The following is a 16309-nucleotide window of genomic DNA, read 5'->3' on the forward strand; positions in this document are numbered from 1 at the left end:
TGAATTACTCTTACCGTCACATGAAAAGTTCAGTTTTGCTCTCAATTACTGGCATTATATTCATTATCTGATATAAATTTAAAATAATGTCAGCCCAGTTTTAATACTGGATGAATAACATATTTGATGAAGGATTAAGAGAGGTGGCATATTGTTGTAGAAAGGGCAGAGACTGAAATCAGAAGTCTTTCCCACATTTTGGTAGTGAGAGTTCAGGTAATTGAATCCCCTAGAGACTTTTTTTGCTGGGTTCTCTCAGGATAAAAAGAATGTGTAGATTATAGAATTGGTATAAGCCTTAAATGAGATACCATGTGTGAGATGATAAGTGGCATTTAATAAGTACTCATTACATGGTAGCTGTGATTATTTTTGTTATTGTTGTTATTACTGAAATTAAGAATTTTAAAATCACATGGAGTATCAGGAATGTAGAAAAAAATCTAGCTTCCCCCCCCCCCGCCAGAGGAGAATTAATTTAGGGAATTAGCTATTTCCATATATCAAAGTTTTATTAGAGTGTATACCTGATAGATCAGTAAACAAATTTTTATCTATGCCTTGTTATATATAGATGTTTCAAGTAATTAATAAAATGATGCTTGGAGGCTGGGTCTTAATTCAGAGAATTATTATTTTCACTGCTATTTTTTTTTTCTGTTTTGCTTTTTTAAGTCTCACTATTCTAAGGAAAATCTTTTGAATTCAGTTTTTGAAGTGAGTTCTGATTTTAAAAGTCTTTGGTAAAATAGAAAAGGTGTTAATAGAAAAATACTTGGGAATATTAGAGATGGAATATACATATCTCTTGGTATTATTTCAATATTAAATGCTATTAGCAGTTATTAATATTGATGTAAATATTGATAGAGTTGTGTAACAAGTTCTTTGGAAAAGTGAATTTTGAGTTATTGATATTATCATAGTTCATGGTTGTACAGCTGGGGTTCATTCTTTATAACATTTCTAACTTTACATTTGCTATTAGCATTATTTCTTGACTCTATGCAGATGGTGTTATTGACCCATGTGAATTCAGTCCTGAACCTAGCCCTGTTCCAGATATGTGCCTGATCCTAAAAATTAGGACTTACTTGGTTAGAATGTCTTCTGAGGGAAGACTATTTTTTTAGTACTTATTTGCATTATAGATGATTCCAGCATCCTTTGAAATTTTGATGTAGAGTAATTAGCATGGTTTAATACAGTAGTTCCCAAACTTTGTTCTCAAAAATCCTTTATGCTCTTAAAAATTACAGAGGATCTCATAGAGTTTTTCTTATGTTGTTTATCAGTATGTTCTATTGATATTTACTGTATTAAAAATTAAAACAAAAATTTTAATATATTATTAAATATTGTATTTATTAAAATAATACTAAATATATAAAATAATACTAAATCTATTGCATTAATATAAGTAACTAAATCTATTACATTAATACTAATAACACTAAATCTGTTACATTAATATAAGTACCATTTTTATGAAAAGTAACTTTTCTAAAATAAAAAATATAGTATGAAGAATGGCATTGTATGACATTTTTTCAAATCAATTCAATGTCTAGCTTAATATAAGACAGCTAGATTCCCATATGTGCTTCTGCATGCAGTCTGTTCTGCATTCTTCATAATTCTCTACATTATGTAGCCTCTGGAAATCTCCACTCACTTTATACTCGTGGGAGGATGAGGATGAACGAGGCGAATACTATTTTAGTGTTATTATGAAAATAGTTTTGGCTTCATGGACCTCCTGAAAGGATCCTGGAGATTCTAGACCAGACTTTGAGAATCACTGATTTAATGTATATACTACAGTTTGATAAGGAGGCTGTCGTGATGTTTTTGGTACCCAGAGTAGGAAATCTAATATTATCATGCTGAATGATTAACATTAATGTTTCATGAAAAGGTTTTATATCTATTAGGTATTGTACATTCTTTCTGGTAGTCTTAGCCCTGCTAGAATGTAAGGACACCAACATTAACCAGGTTGACATTAAAATAATGTCTTTTCAACTGTGAAGACAAAATATGTGCTGCTTTTTCTGTCGTCTTTCCACCAAATAATCAGAAGAGCCCTTCCCCTGCCCAGAGTCTGAATAGAAAGCTACCATTGGGTAAAATTATACTTAGAGAATATTTAGAATCATAGAATTCCCCCACCCAATGTATTATTTGTGTGTCTAGCATTCTATCCAAGTTGGTGCCCATATAATAAGGGCTACTTACTCTAATGAAGAGTTTCTTTTTTTCAAAAGGCATCTTATCCCTTGCTTGAGTAGTCCTCATGTAACTTACTTGTTTTGCTGACTGATAACTGCTCCTATTATGTCTGCCATTTAATCTTGTATCTGTACAGGGGCAGTAAAGTTGTAGATGTCTACTCTTTTATATGACTGTGTTTTAGACATGTGATGGCAGTTAAATTTTTCCCTTCCTTAGCTTTTTTTTTTTAAGTGTAAAACTCCTTCAGTTTTCCTCTACATTAACATTAATCCATTATATCAACACAATCTGTGTACAGTTGTTCAGTGCTCCATAGATCTAACAGTATTGACCTGTAGAATGCTTTCATCATCTCGTCTTCAAAGATATCAAACTTTCAGTTGCTTATCCAATCTAAGAACAAGTAACCTAATAATCTCATAAGAAAAAGAATTAAGACTATTTTGCCATGATTTTACTTGTGAATTCTGTTCTTCTGTTACATTTCCATGTGTTGATATTTAGGTTAAATAATTTTCACAACCCATCATTTTTATCATTTCTTTTTTAAATTGGGGAATTTTGCCTTCATCTGGCACTTCTGTTTTCCTTTGTTATTTCTCAGAGATAGCAATGACTCTGACCTCAACTCTGTAAGCAGTTCTTGAACCTTGGCATATGATTCATCAAGGTCTGAACACCTGAACTTATTTATTTGAAGAAGTTAGGTGATTCCTTACTACTTTCTCCATAAGGTAGAACTCAATATTTCTCCATGGGTAGCATTCAATATTTATGGTATTTGTTCTGCTCTTTCCTGTCTTAAGCTAATATTCTCTGTAGGAGAAGATGCATGCAAAGTGAGAATGGACTTGCTTCTCCCATCTTCCCCAGGGAAGAACATATGTCCTGGTTTTGTTTCCTTGCTTCAAGCTTGGTAAAAGAACTCTTTGTTATTTCTCTCGTTTTTATGTGCCTAGATATTTTTAGAGGTTTAACCTTATAGACACTACTATAATAGGTTTTAAAAACATATATGTAATTATGTTAGTTTTTATTGTGATTTTGCTACCATATTGTCTCTCACGTCCCTCTAATATTTTTCAGTTTATAGTTACTGCGTAGCCATAGTGTTTTATTAAAATCCAATTTTTTTCTCTTGTTTTTTTCAGGATTTGGTGGAAATTCTAGTCTTTTATGCCATTTCATTTTTTAATGCCAACTGTTCTTTGCACAACTTTTTTTTTCTAATTTAAAACAAAGTATCAGTGTAGAAAATTTAGAACATAAAATGTAGGAACGAAATCATCTGTAGGATTCTCACTACTATCTAGTGATGGCCACTGCAAATATTTTAGAGTATATATTTTTTAAAATATGAATACTTAAGAAAATGGGTCTTACAGTATATGTAATGCTTTTTTGTTACTTAACACTTCTATGCATGTTTTTATGACAATAAAACATGCAATATATTATCTATTATATATTTTTTTAGTTGAAGTATAGTTGATTTACAATGTGATTAGTTTCAGATATATAACATGGTGATTTGGTTAATATATAATAACTTTTAATGGCTGCATAGTATACATTTATCATCATATCGTAGTTTATTAAATTAATACTCTGCTATTGAAGATTTAAGTTAAATCTAGCTTTTCCCTATTATAAATAACATTGCAATAAAAACTCTTATGCTAAATATTTGCTAATACATATTTTTCCCTTGAATATATTATTAGTACTGAAAATTTTGCATCCAAAAGTACTGACAAAATTCTTTCCTGAAAGAATCTACCAGTGTACATTTCTGCCTATAGTGTATAAGAGTATCCTTGTACTTACATCCTTGCCAACCCTGTTTATTAAGGAGGTAATTATATCTCACTGTTTTAATTACATTTCTTATTACTACTGAGGTTAAAGATTTTTTTCCCCATATATTTATAGGCTGCTTACTGCTTTCTAGTGAGAATTGCCAATTTTTCATTTGATGAAGTTCAATTACTCTTTATAATTTATAAGAGAATTTATAATGAGATTAAAAGATTTTTTTTGTGATGTTTTGAGTGTACAAATAGGCAAGTCTATTCATCTTTTCATTTAGGAATCTTTTTTTGGTATTATGCTTAGAAAGGTGATTCCAAAGACATGATTGAACCTCCCATCTTTTTTGAACTTTTTTCTTTTTAGTCTCACTGGTTTTAGTCAGAATGTTATTTGGATCAGATGTATCTTTGTATTTAATTTGTAGGTACATATCTGAATATGTCCATATTGCATACTCTAAAGTGATCTAGCCATTTTCTCCCAAGGTTCTTATTACTTCCACATTGTCTGCCATTTTAGGTTACTCATTCCTACTTTTACTTTTTAAGGGATGAAATTTTCATGAGGAAAATTCATGTTCTACTTTTAGCTGAATGTAAAATTTAGGAAAGGTCAAGATGGTTGAAGTGTTACCTGCTGTAACAGGTCTCAAGTTTTATGGTCTATATTGGGAAAGCACTGGCTGTATTTTTTTATTTATCTTGTTTGAATGTCGCTTTTATCTCCTTCTTTGTGGCTCAAATTTTTAGAATGATGAGCTGAATATGACATGATAAAATAGATAAATATAAGTTCATATACTTGTAACCAGGAACACTGTTAATTATAGATAGAAGACCTAGTTCAGCAGCTTTCTCTAGTTGCAGTGAGCGGGGGCTACTCTTCGTTGCAATGTGAGGGCTTCTCATTGCGGTGGCTTCTCTAGTTGCAGAGCAGGGCTCTAGGCGTGCGGGCTTCAGTATTTGTGGCATGCTGGCTCAGTAGTTGCAGCTCGCGGGCTCTAGAGAGCAGGCTCAGTAGTTGTGGTGCACGGGCTTAGTTGCTCTGGGGCATGTGGGATCTTCGCGGACCAGGGCTCGAACCCGTGTCCCCTGCCTTGGCAGGCAGATTGTTAACCACTGCGCCACCTGGGAAGTCCCGAAAAGGTATTATTAATATGTTAACTTAAACTCACAATGAGGACTTAAAAATACTTGCTTGTTTCCAATTTGTGGCAGTAACAGATTCCAAACTATTTTGCTTATAGTTGGAATGGTTGTTCAAGGAGTAAGACCTTTTACCAAATTTCGTACATTTAGTCTTATTCTTCTCTGTTTGGCACTGTTCATTCACTCGTTTATTCATTCATTCTCAGCTGTGTGTCAAGTACTGTTAGGTTTTGGGAGACAAAAAGGAAAGTTAACAGAGTTCAATCAACCCACTCCCATTATCTTGCTTTCTTAAGTCTCCTCTTGGAATTTTCATACGTATATTTAAAAGGAGAATGGGCATGAAAATTATGTTTGATATAATGAATGTTATGACTAATTTGGAAGAGCATATGGATAAGTTGAGAAATATCTATAATGTTTCGATATGGGAAAGAAATAAGATAAATGCAGTTTATTAGAATAAAGAATAAATTTCTGTGTTTTAATAGTGTTTGAGATGAGTAAAAAACATTCTGGATAATGTTTATCCAGTTGATAAACATATATAAGTATGCCTATTAGATTTAGAAATTGCTGTAAGCATTTTTAAAATATTTAAAATTTAATACATTATTTGTTCAGCTTTATATGTACATGTGCACATACGCACATACATACATATGATGGCTGTAAATTTGTTTTCACTAAGGCAATTAAAAATCAGCATATTTTGTTTTTAAGAATCAAGGAAGCTATCAATTTGCCGTGTGCATGAAAATGTAAAGTAAGCTTTTAAATATACAATGGTACCTAGCTTTAACCTTACTTACTATACATCTAATTAATTATAGTATGTGAGGAATAAATAGTATTTACATTCCAAGTAGTTTTAACTAAGTGGTAAGTGACCTTGGTTTTAGCTTTGTTAAGTTGTTGTGTTAGATTAATTACCTGTAAATAATGAACATTAGTTTTTCTGAAAATATAATTTATCTCATTCTCTGCAGTGCAACAACAATTTGCATAGCACATTTTTCTTGAGAGATAAATAAATGCTAAATAAATGCTGTCCTAATTTTCACGGTCATATTCTTTTGTTGTTTAAGACTTTATTTTGGAATGTATGAATACTTAATAATTTTTTATGCCACAAACCAAACTAAGAATAATTTACAATGTTATAAATAACATACTCTGCTTTATGTAATTATTCTGACACTGAGTTCCATATGGACTGTTAATTCAAAACTTTTTTCAGAATTACTCAGTTAACATTTTCTTTTATCATACTTCATTATTCTTTGTTTTCAATGTGCACACCATTTCATGTGCTAATCTAAAATTGCTTGTTATCTCAAAGGAAGACATTCCCTAAATTGAGTATAGTTTTTCTTTGGATACCATGTTTACTACAGTGTATAATGTATGCTGTTTATACAGTAGAGGTGTAGATACAACTCTAAGTTTTAAAATGCCTCCCTTTATAATTAAGAAAGGAAATACATGGATTTGCCTTAGTTTAATTTATGAGATGCAGAATGCCTCCTCTTTTTCTTGGGGCTTTATTGGATAGTCACTGGTGCATCACATGGTTTTCCAATCCTTCTACTATTCTTAGAATCCCAGCCTGAGTAGAGAATTTGTAAATTACCCTGTTTTAATACTAATACCTAAGGTAATTCTGACTTCATAAAATAAACTCCTGGAGCTTTCTTTATCTGTTTTTTGAAAGGTTTCTATAAGAAAGCGATTATTTCTTTCATGAAAGTTTGAAGCAAGTATGCTTCTAAAACTATGTTGCCTGGTGTCTTTTTGTAGGGCAGACATTAATTAGCAATTCAGATTTTCCAGTCGTTGTTGGTTTATTCAAATTTTCTATTTCTTCTTAAATCAAATTTGATAATTATATTTTTCTATGAAATTAGCTATTTCACTAGCCAAGTATTCAAGCTTTTTGCTCTAAAGTTATTCATAATGTTTTCTTATTTAAAAAAAAATTTTTTTTTACACTAGCTTTTGGTTATGTTGCCCCTGTATTTCTGTCTGTTCTCTACTTTCTAATTTTTGATAGAGGAATGTTTGTTTTCAGAGAACCAGCTTTTAATTTTGTTGCTCTTCTCTTTATTTTTTTTTCCCCACATATGTTTTAGCTTTTATTCATATCGCAGGTATTAGTTTTAAATAATAAGACATCTGGCAGTTTCCCACTCTTTAGATACAAAGGAGTTGGGACAAGCCTGATGTCCTTGTAGTTACATCCAGTTATAGCAGATGTATTTGTTTCACGGTGGAAATGGGTTTCTTCTTTAAAAATTTTAATCTGTTTATAACTACTTGTTTTCTTACGCAATCAGTAATAATGATGATAACATTTGAAATACTCTAAAAATATAAAGTGACATCAAGGACGTTTATTGTATCTGAAAAATAAAGTAGATTCCAATGAGAATGTTAAAAGAGATGTATATTTTATGACCTGATAACTAATGCTGATAGAAAATGACCTCATATTGATCATTAATTACCTCTTTTCATTACTTACTCATTTTCTTCACAAAGATTTGTTAGGCATCTTTTTTATATTTTACTAGGTAGTTTTTGTTTAAACCACAAGTGTATGATCATTTAACTTTACAAATATTTATCAGCAATAGGAGAATAATCACCTTGATTGATAATGATTTAAAATTCTTTTTTCCTTTAATCATTTATCATCTTTTTTTTAATTAATAAACTTTTTAAATAGCAGCCTTAAGTTTACAGAAAAATTGAGCAAAAAGGATAGAATGTTCCAATATACCCTCTTTTGTTTTGTTTCATAAATTCTTTTAATGAAGACAACTGCTTTGTTACCTCTTGGAGCTTTGTAATAGTATTTGAAATAGTATTTATTTGAAAGTCTTTATCACAAATAAATAAATAGTATTTATTTGAAAGTCTTTATCACATTGTTCCATATTACCTTCTTCTGGAGTGAACTTAAGTTCCATTGTTGATTTTGTTGACTGTCATTTTTAGTTTAAGATTTCTTCATATGATTTAGAATTTTAATTATGCTGATGGTGATGTTGATTTGTAGCTTCTTCCCTCCACATTCCCCCTCCTCCCCATCTTAGATTGCTATAGAGTTGTGGCCCCAAGTCTCATTTTGGTAGTAGTTCTTTCCAGCCCCTTCTCATAAACAGGGGAACCCCATGCCCAGGCTCTGGCCTCAGCTAAGCCTTGTTCTGCTTTGCACATTGTTTACAAGGAGCACTTTTTTTTTTTTTTTTGTTAAATTTTGGCCATGCCGAAGCATGTGGGATCTTAGTTCCCCTACCAAGGATTGAACCCGCGCCCCCTGTGGTGGAATGGTGAAGTCTTAACCATTGGACTGCCAGGGAAGTCCCCAAAGAGCACTTTTCATCTAGGTTATCTCACAGGAGCCAGACTCCTGGCCTTGCTGTCTAGAACTGGAGCTCAGCTTGTTCCTTTAGCCTTACTCGGTGTTTTACTTTTTTTGGCTCAATTTCTGGTCCAGGGAGATATTTTTCTTCTTTTTAAGTTTGAAGTGTCTTTTAGGTTTTTCTCTTTTTCAGTTTTACCAGAAGAGGTGCATTCAAGTGTGAATTTTGTGCCATACCTTCTTTTTCATCTTAATCGCTAATACTTGTTATCGGAAGTCAGCCTCCTTCACATGTTAAGCATAAAAGGGAAGGGAGTTTTATCAAGATAGTTTTAGGAAGAAATTTAAAAGTAAAATATATATATATATTTTTTAAATTTTTATTTATTATTTATTTATTTATTTATGGCTGTGTTGGGTCTTCGTTTCTGTGCGAGGGCTTTCTCTAGTTGTGGCAAGTGGGGGCCACTCTTCATCGCGGTGCACGGGCCTCTCACTATCGCGGCCTCTCTTCTTGCGGAGCACAGGCTCCAGACGCGCAGGCTCAGGAATTGTGGCTCACGGGCTTAGTTGCTCCGCAGCATGTGGGATCTTCCCAGAACAGGGCTCGAACCCGTGTCCCCTGCATTGGCAGGCAGACTCTCAACCACTGCGCCACCAGGGAAGCCCCAGTAAAATATATTTTAGTTTAATTTTTTTTAAGAGAAATGACTGTGATAATCCTTATAGGATCATCATATTTTTTATTGTGACAAGCTGCTTAAGGGTTTTGTTATTTAGAAATACTCTAAAACTTGAAAATAGTAGAATAACTAAATTCAGTATATAGAATGTCGATTGTGCTGTCAGAATCAGTGACCAATAAACACTTATTCAGCTATTCTTTCTACTTAGGGTTAAAATTGAAATCTTAAGTTTGCTCAAGGCAATGGAAAATTAATCATGACGGTTATATTGTTTTAATAAGAATAAGTTAACTATGGACTTTACAGGTATTTTGATAATTTCAACAACAAAAAAACCCAAACCAGGAGCTCATTGTTACTTATATTATTATTAAGCCTAATATATTTTTTGCTTTATTTTGGTATTTTTAACCCTGTCTCTTGTTTTATATGAGTACCTGGTTATCATAACTTCATTGCTTATGCATTTTATGTATCAACTGATACCCAGAAAAAGTGATGTGTGGTATAATATTCCTGGAGATTCAATTTCTGTGTAGAGAGTTAAGTGTCTTGCAAATCCCCCAAATAGAAAGATCCCCTAATAAATGTGATTTTTATTGTCTATACCAATAAGGAAAGAAGCTAAACATTATTCCTTGCATATTATCAGTCTACCATGAAACATAATAAATCTCATAACAATAGTAAATGTGTATTTGAAGAGTTACAGGTATTGCTTTCTGTGAAAAATGTTAATTTTCTTTTGATATACAATTAAATAAGCTTACTTGGAGAGTAATACTTTACCCACTTGCTCCATTTCGTAAATCTGGCCATATAGATGCTCAAGCAAATTTTTCATTTCTGTTTGTAAGCTGCTCTTCCTTTCCCTAACCAGCTTAGTTCAAAGTGCCATCCATGGCTCTTCTACTTGGAAAGAATATAGTGGACATTCTGCACTTATTGCATCTCTTAAGTAGTTCAGTTAGATATTAGGATAAGGGATTTGCTTATTACCTCAAATGATTAAATTGTTAAAACATCTATTTTATTGCTATTATGAACTAATAATAATTATATTATTAAAATTACTGAAATAGTTTTTCAGTGATCAGACTTTTTAGAAAATGGTGTATGTTAGTGTGATTCCTATGTGGTTACATTGTGCTTGATAAAAAAAAGGTTTTTCATTTGAAAAATAAGATTTGGTAGAGGAAATAAAGTTTAAATTATTCATTGGTCCTTGTACTATTAGTTATCAGCTGATTTGTCTACATGATAAGGGATTTTTTTGGTTTATGTAATTTGTGTTCATTCCAAATATGGCAATTTGTCAAAACCTATTTTATTTATTAAGTTAGTGATGCTTTGTGTCCTTAGCGGACAAAAAGTTAAAAAAATTGGTAAATCAGAATCTGGTTTGTATTATTTTTATTTATTTATTTAAAAATAAATTATTTATTTATTTTTGGCTGCATTGGGTCTTTGTTCCTGTGCGCAGGCTTTCTCTAGTTGTGGCGAGCGGGGGCTACTGTTTCGTTGCGGTGCGCAGGCTTCTCATTGCGGTGGCTTCTCTTGTTGTAGAGCACGGGCTCTAGGTGCGCAGGCTTCAGTAGTTGTGGCTCGCAGGCTCTAGAGCGCAGGCTCAGTAGTTGTGGTGCATGGGCTTAGTTACTCCTTGGCATATGGGATCTTCCTGGACCAGGGCTCGAACCCGTGTCCCCTTCATTGGAAGGCAGATTCTTAACCACTGTGCCACCAGGGAAGCCCTGATTTGTACTATTTGTTAAAAAATAAAACCTCTTCTGATTAAACAGTATGTGTTCATTGTAGAAAATTTGGAAAAGAAAAAAAATGAAAAGTGTGAAATTTAGTGATATTCTTTCAGCATTTCTCTGTATAGGACTTGCTTGCATATTTTTATGGATGAGATAATTTGAGTAAAAAACAGAATTTAATGAAATAAAAAATAAAGACAACTGGTTAAAGCAAACAAGATATTCTTCAGTAGGGAAATGGATAAACTGTGGTATATCCATATGATGGAATATTATTCAGTGATAAAAGAAAATGAGCCAGCAAGCCATGAAAAAACTTAGAAGAACCTTAAATGATTATTGCTAAGTGAAAGAAGTCAATCTGCAAAGGGTACACACTATATGATTCCAACTATGTGACATTCTGTAAAAGGCAAAACTTTGGAGATAGTCAAAAGATAAGTGGTTACCAGGGGTTGGGGAGAAGGGAGAAAGGGGTGAATTGGTGGAGCATAGGGGATTTTTAGGGCAGTGAATCTCTTCTGTATGATATTGTAATGATAGATACATGTCATTGTGGTCATCACACATTTGCCAAAACTTGTAGAATATACAACACAAAGAGTAAATAAACTCTAATGTAAACTATGAGCTTTTTAGAAAAACCCTAATTTGGTGGTCAGTGTGATAAACTTGACAGATAGATTTTGCTGTGTAAACATATTCTATCTAGATCTAAGCAGTGTTTTACAGTACAATCAAAATATCTCCTAGACCAGTGCTGTTTTTTTGTGATGATTGAAATATTTTGTTTGCTCTTCAACACAGTAGTCACTAGCCACATGTGGCTGTTGACCTCTTGAAACGTGGTTAAATGTAACTGAGGAATTGTATTTCAAATTTTGTTTAATCGTAATTACTTGGCATACAAATAGCCTTGTTTGACTAGTGGCTACAATACTAGATAGTGAAGAATCTAAGTTAGACAAGATATATCGAGAAATGTCAGCAGTGATTAATACAGTTAAATGGAGTTAATAGTTGATTGAAAAACCTTATTGTAAATATTGGTTCATTGCCAATTTGGAATCAGGTCTCCATTCTTTATCCTGTAGTTTTTTACTTTTGTCCTGTCCTCAGTACTTTAATCAATAATTTGTATAAAGGCACAGTTATTGAACTTGTGTTCCGGACTGGTTCAACACTAATAGTGTTTACTGATTTAATAGATTGCCAGAATCCAGATTTAAAAAGCTCTCTAAAGACTAAAAAAAAAAAAGAAGAAGAAGAAGAAAATGAAATTTATAAGGGATTTATTTGAAATTTTGGGCTTAAAAATTATTATATAAAGTACAGGATATGGGAATCTGCCTACTAGGAATTTATGTGGAAAAAAACTACAACCAAATACTTTTACTTGGCTACACATTCAGTTTGAGCCAATAGTGTGATATTGTTACCAATTTAAGCTGTGTTTAGAAAAGTTTAACATCTAGTCCAGAGTTGTTTTAATCTCTGTGATCTGCCCCAATCAAATTATATTGAAATGTTAAGCTCAGTTTTGGATGCCATTAAAAGTAAAAGGCTCAGTAAAAGGTAGATTTCTAAACGAACCTGGATAAAGAATCATCAAGAAACCAAGTTATATGACTAATAGTAAGGAATTGATGTATGTTTACCTGGGAAGGAAAGAATTTACAAGTGAAGTGTGCCTAATACTTTACTTGGCCTTATCTTTAAATTTTTGAAGGGCTGTCTTGTAGAAATATTATTAAGATCATTCTCTGTAACCCCAGAGGGCACAGCCAGTGTTAGGTGAAAGCTGTAGTGAGTCTGATTGGGCTCAATGTACGGAAGGATTTTTTGACATTAAGCATCCTCTAGTAGTGGCATGAGTTTCCTTATGAGGTAGTCTACTGCTGGTGGAAGTATGCTGGGTGTTCATTAGCCAGAAAAAAAAAAAATGTCAATAACAGCAGTAAGTATGTATAGAGCACCTGTTGTCAGATACCATACTAATTTCTTTTAACAGACAGGAAAGCTGAGGCGCAGAGAGCTTAAGAAAGTTGCCCATAGTCATACAAGTAGGAATTGACAAAATTGATAAACTTAGTTCTGAGTCCAAGCCCGTGTTCTCAGCTGTCCTGTTTTTCTGCCTCCTTTGGCAGTAATTATTGTTTTTTGAGAGCTTTGTTTAGATGTCCTCCAAGGTCCCTTCCACACTGAGCTTAGATGAGATGACCCCATTGTAGTTTCTACAATGTATGGGTGTATGTGAAAGCTGACTGTGAGGGAGATTCATCTGGTTCTTGTATTTAACAGACTGAAATGGAGGAGACATACTGGTGGTTGTCAGGAAGGTTAAGGAAGCTGTGACCTAACCAGTGATTAAAGTTTTAGTTGAAGCAATGGTTTCAAATCTATTGCTACTTTTTACAGAACACTAGGATATATTGTATTTAGTTTCACCATTGAACCAAGAATAATTTTACTAGCAGAAGTTGGAGTTAGAATATATGCATGCACATATTTACAATCATGAGCACACTTTCTTGAGAAAAAAAGCTGAAGTAAATATGCATGTCAGATATTTGTGTTAATATTTGTTGTATGTTCATTTATTCCCTAACAAGTGATAGTTGATTATTACATACTTTTGTAGTATTTTCTTTGAATTATTATTCTATCATGATTGCGTTTAAATGATAAATGCATTAGTATTATGTATATTTAGCAAAGATTCATTGAATATTTCTTCAGATGAAGACTGTGAAAATATTTGCTTTAGACGTAAAGCACTTAATTACTTGCCTGGGACATAACTAGTGTACAAGTGTTAGATTTCGTTATCATTTTCACCGTGATACAAATTATTTTGTGTACTTTTCTTACTCCCTTATTTGATTATGATTCGTTTATTTTGGTAATACTAAATACCTGATGTTAATTACTTATTATATGCAAGGCACTGTGTCATATACATTTACATACATTATTTAGTTCACATCACAACCCTGTGAAGGGCATGTATGTACTCTTATTCCCACTCTACAAATGAGAAAAGGAGGCTCAGAGCAGATGTCTAAGCTCCTAAAGCCAATGAGCAGCAGGCTTGTGATTTGAGCCCTGACTGACCTTCTCCTAACCTAAACTGCTGTGTGTTACTAGTGTTCATAAGCTTGGTAAATTATTAAATTAAGTTGACTGGCAGGGGGTAATATAAAGTAAAAACCAAGTTGCTGACTTAGAATGCACTTACACAGAAGTTTTGAAAATATGAGCAGCAGTGGTAACAGTGGAATGTACCTAATCTGTATTTCCTTACATTCTATAAAGCACTGACCATTTTCAGAAACACCATTCACATAAGAACATTTTCAGAAAAAATATATTAAATGTAAATATTGGTTATAAGACATATCCAAATAAGAAAACTTACATTGTGAAAAACTTTCATAACAGAATGATACTTTAAAGCATTGGTCTCCAAACTTTTTTGATTATACTTTCTAACCACGTTTGATAATGTATCCCTGATATAAATGTAGTTATTTAATTTTAAACTGTATATGATATACAGTATAATTTTAAATTATGCTATGATACCTTATGCTCATTATAAAACATACATAGAAATGGAGAATAAAAGGATGCTGTTTTAAAAAGTATTTAACTTTATTAATGATATTAAAATTCTTTCTAGTCAGAGCAATGTAATTGAACATACATCAGTATTTTTGACTCTTAGTTTAGCACTTTGTGATGTTTTGAGGTTCTGGTTCTGTGTTCAGTTCAATTCAGTACTTCATCTTGAGAACAATGGAGAGCAATTGGAAGTTTGTTGGCAAGGGTTGGAGGGAAGGTAGCATACGCTGAGCAGACCTACATTTCCTGAAATCTTCTGTCATTGCTATGTGGAGAATGGATTGGAATGTGTTTTGGATAGATGTGCAGAAACCATTTAGGAAGCCCTTTGCATGGTACAGGCAATAACTGTTTGGGAGCTTAAGACAGACAAGGAGAAAGGCTTGAAATCTGTTTAGTAGTTGAGATCGAGAGAACTTAAGAGTGAATTGGATGACGGGGTAGGATTGGGTGCGATGCATAAAGAGGTGGTAAGGGTGCATTTTAGGCTTTTGTGTAACTAGAAGGATGGAAATGCCATTCATGGAAATAAAGAATACTTATAAAAGAGTGAAGTGGGTGGAAAACCAAGAGATGGTTTTGGGCGTATGTGGAATTGCGAGAGGCCTTAAGACCTCCAAGTGAAGATGATAACCAGACAATTTGATAAATGAAGCTCAGAGTAGAGATCTGGGAAGGATGTGTGATTTTATGAGTTTTCAGTATATGCTTGCTAATGGGAGCTGAGGGCTTGCATGTGAACAGCTAAGGAGAGAACATGGAGTGGAAGTAAGAGAAAGCCTGGGATTAAACCTTAAGGAACTCCAACATTTAATAGTCAAAGGGAGCCTAAAGAAGAGATAGGAATGTACCAGCCAGAGTGGTAGGATACATATGAAAAGAATGGCCTGTCTAGAGAACAGACTTGTGTTGCCAAGGGGGAGAAGGGGAGGGAGAGGGACAGACTGCGAGTTTGGGGTTGGTAGATGCAAACTATTACATTTAGAATGGATAAACGACAAGGTCCTACTGTCTAGCACAGGGAACTATACTCAATATCCTGTGATAAACCATAGTGGCAAAGAATATAAAAAAAGAGTGTCTCTATGTGTATAACTGAGTCACTTTGCTGCACAGCAGAGATTGGCACAGCATTGTAAATCAACTCCAATAAAATAAAATAAAATTACTTTAAAAAAAAAGAATGGTGTGTCAAGGATATCAGAGGAAAAGTATGTTTCAAGAAGGATAAGGGGTATTTAGCAATGTGGAGTGATGCATGGAGGATGATCCAGGAAGATGGGACCAGAATAATATTCATTATCTTTATCAAATCTATGAATGAGTATCCTTCAAACAGAATGGATAATAGTAACAGATCTGCTATCCTTCAGACAGAATGCATAATAATAACAGTTTGCATAGGTATATCTTATTTTTACTTTCTTTTTCATGTTCTTTTCTTTAGTTTTTTTTTGTAACCTTCTTAAAAAGTATAGATTAGAATTGAACTCAGCCCTCTAAATATGGTTCAATCAGTGTAGTATCCTTTGAGATGCTAAATGGGGTTTTGGAGATACAGTATTGCTATTACTACATTAAATTTTTCCCTAGCCTTTATTACATTATTTATTCATATTGAACCTGTAAATAACCAACCCCCTACCCTTTCAGGATTTTTCTTAGGAATTTATTTGT

General features: G+C 33.1%; 1 protein-coding gene across 2 annotated transcripts in view; it reads left to right on the forward strand.

Annotated features, from left to right (window-relative positions):
- ASCC3 (activating signal cointegrator 1 complex subunit 3) overlaps positions 1-16309 on the forward strand; it is a 344670-nt gene that overhangs the window by 44297 nt on the left and 284064 nt on the right. The gene's annotated exons all lie outside the window — the stretch shown is intronic.

This window comes from Balaenoptera acutorostrata, chromosome 14 (genome assembly GCF_949987535.1).
Source record: "Balaenoptera acutorostrata chromosome 14, mBalAcu1.1, whole genome shotgun sequence".
Taxonomy (NCBI): Eukaryota; Metazoa; Chordata; class Mammalia; order Artiodactyla; family Balaenopteridae; genus Balaenoptera; species Balaenoptera acutorostrata.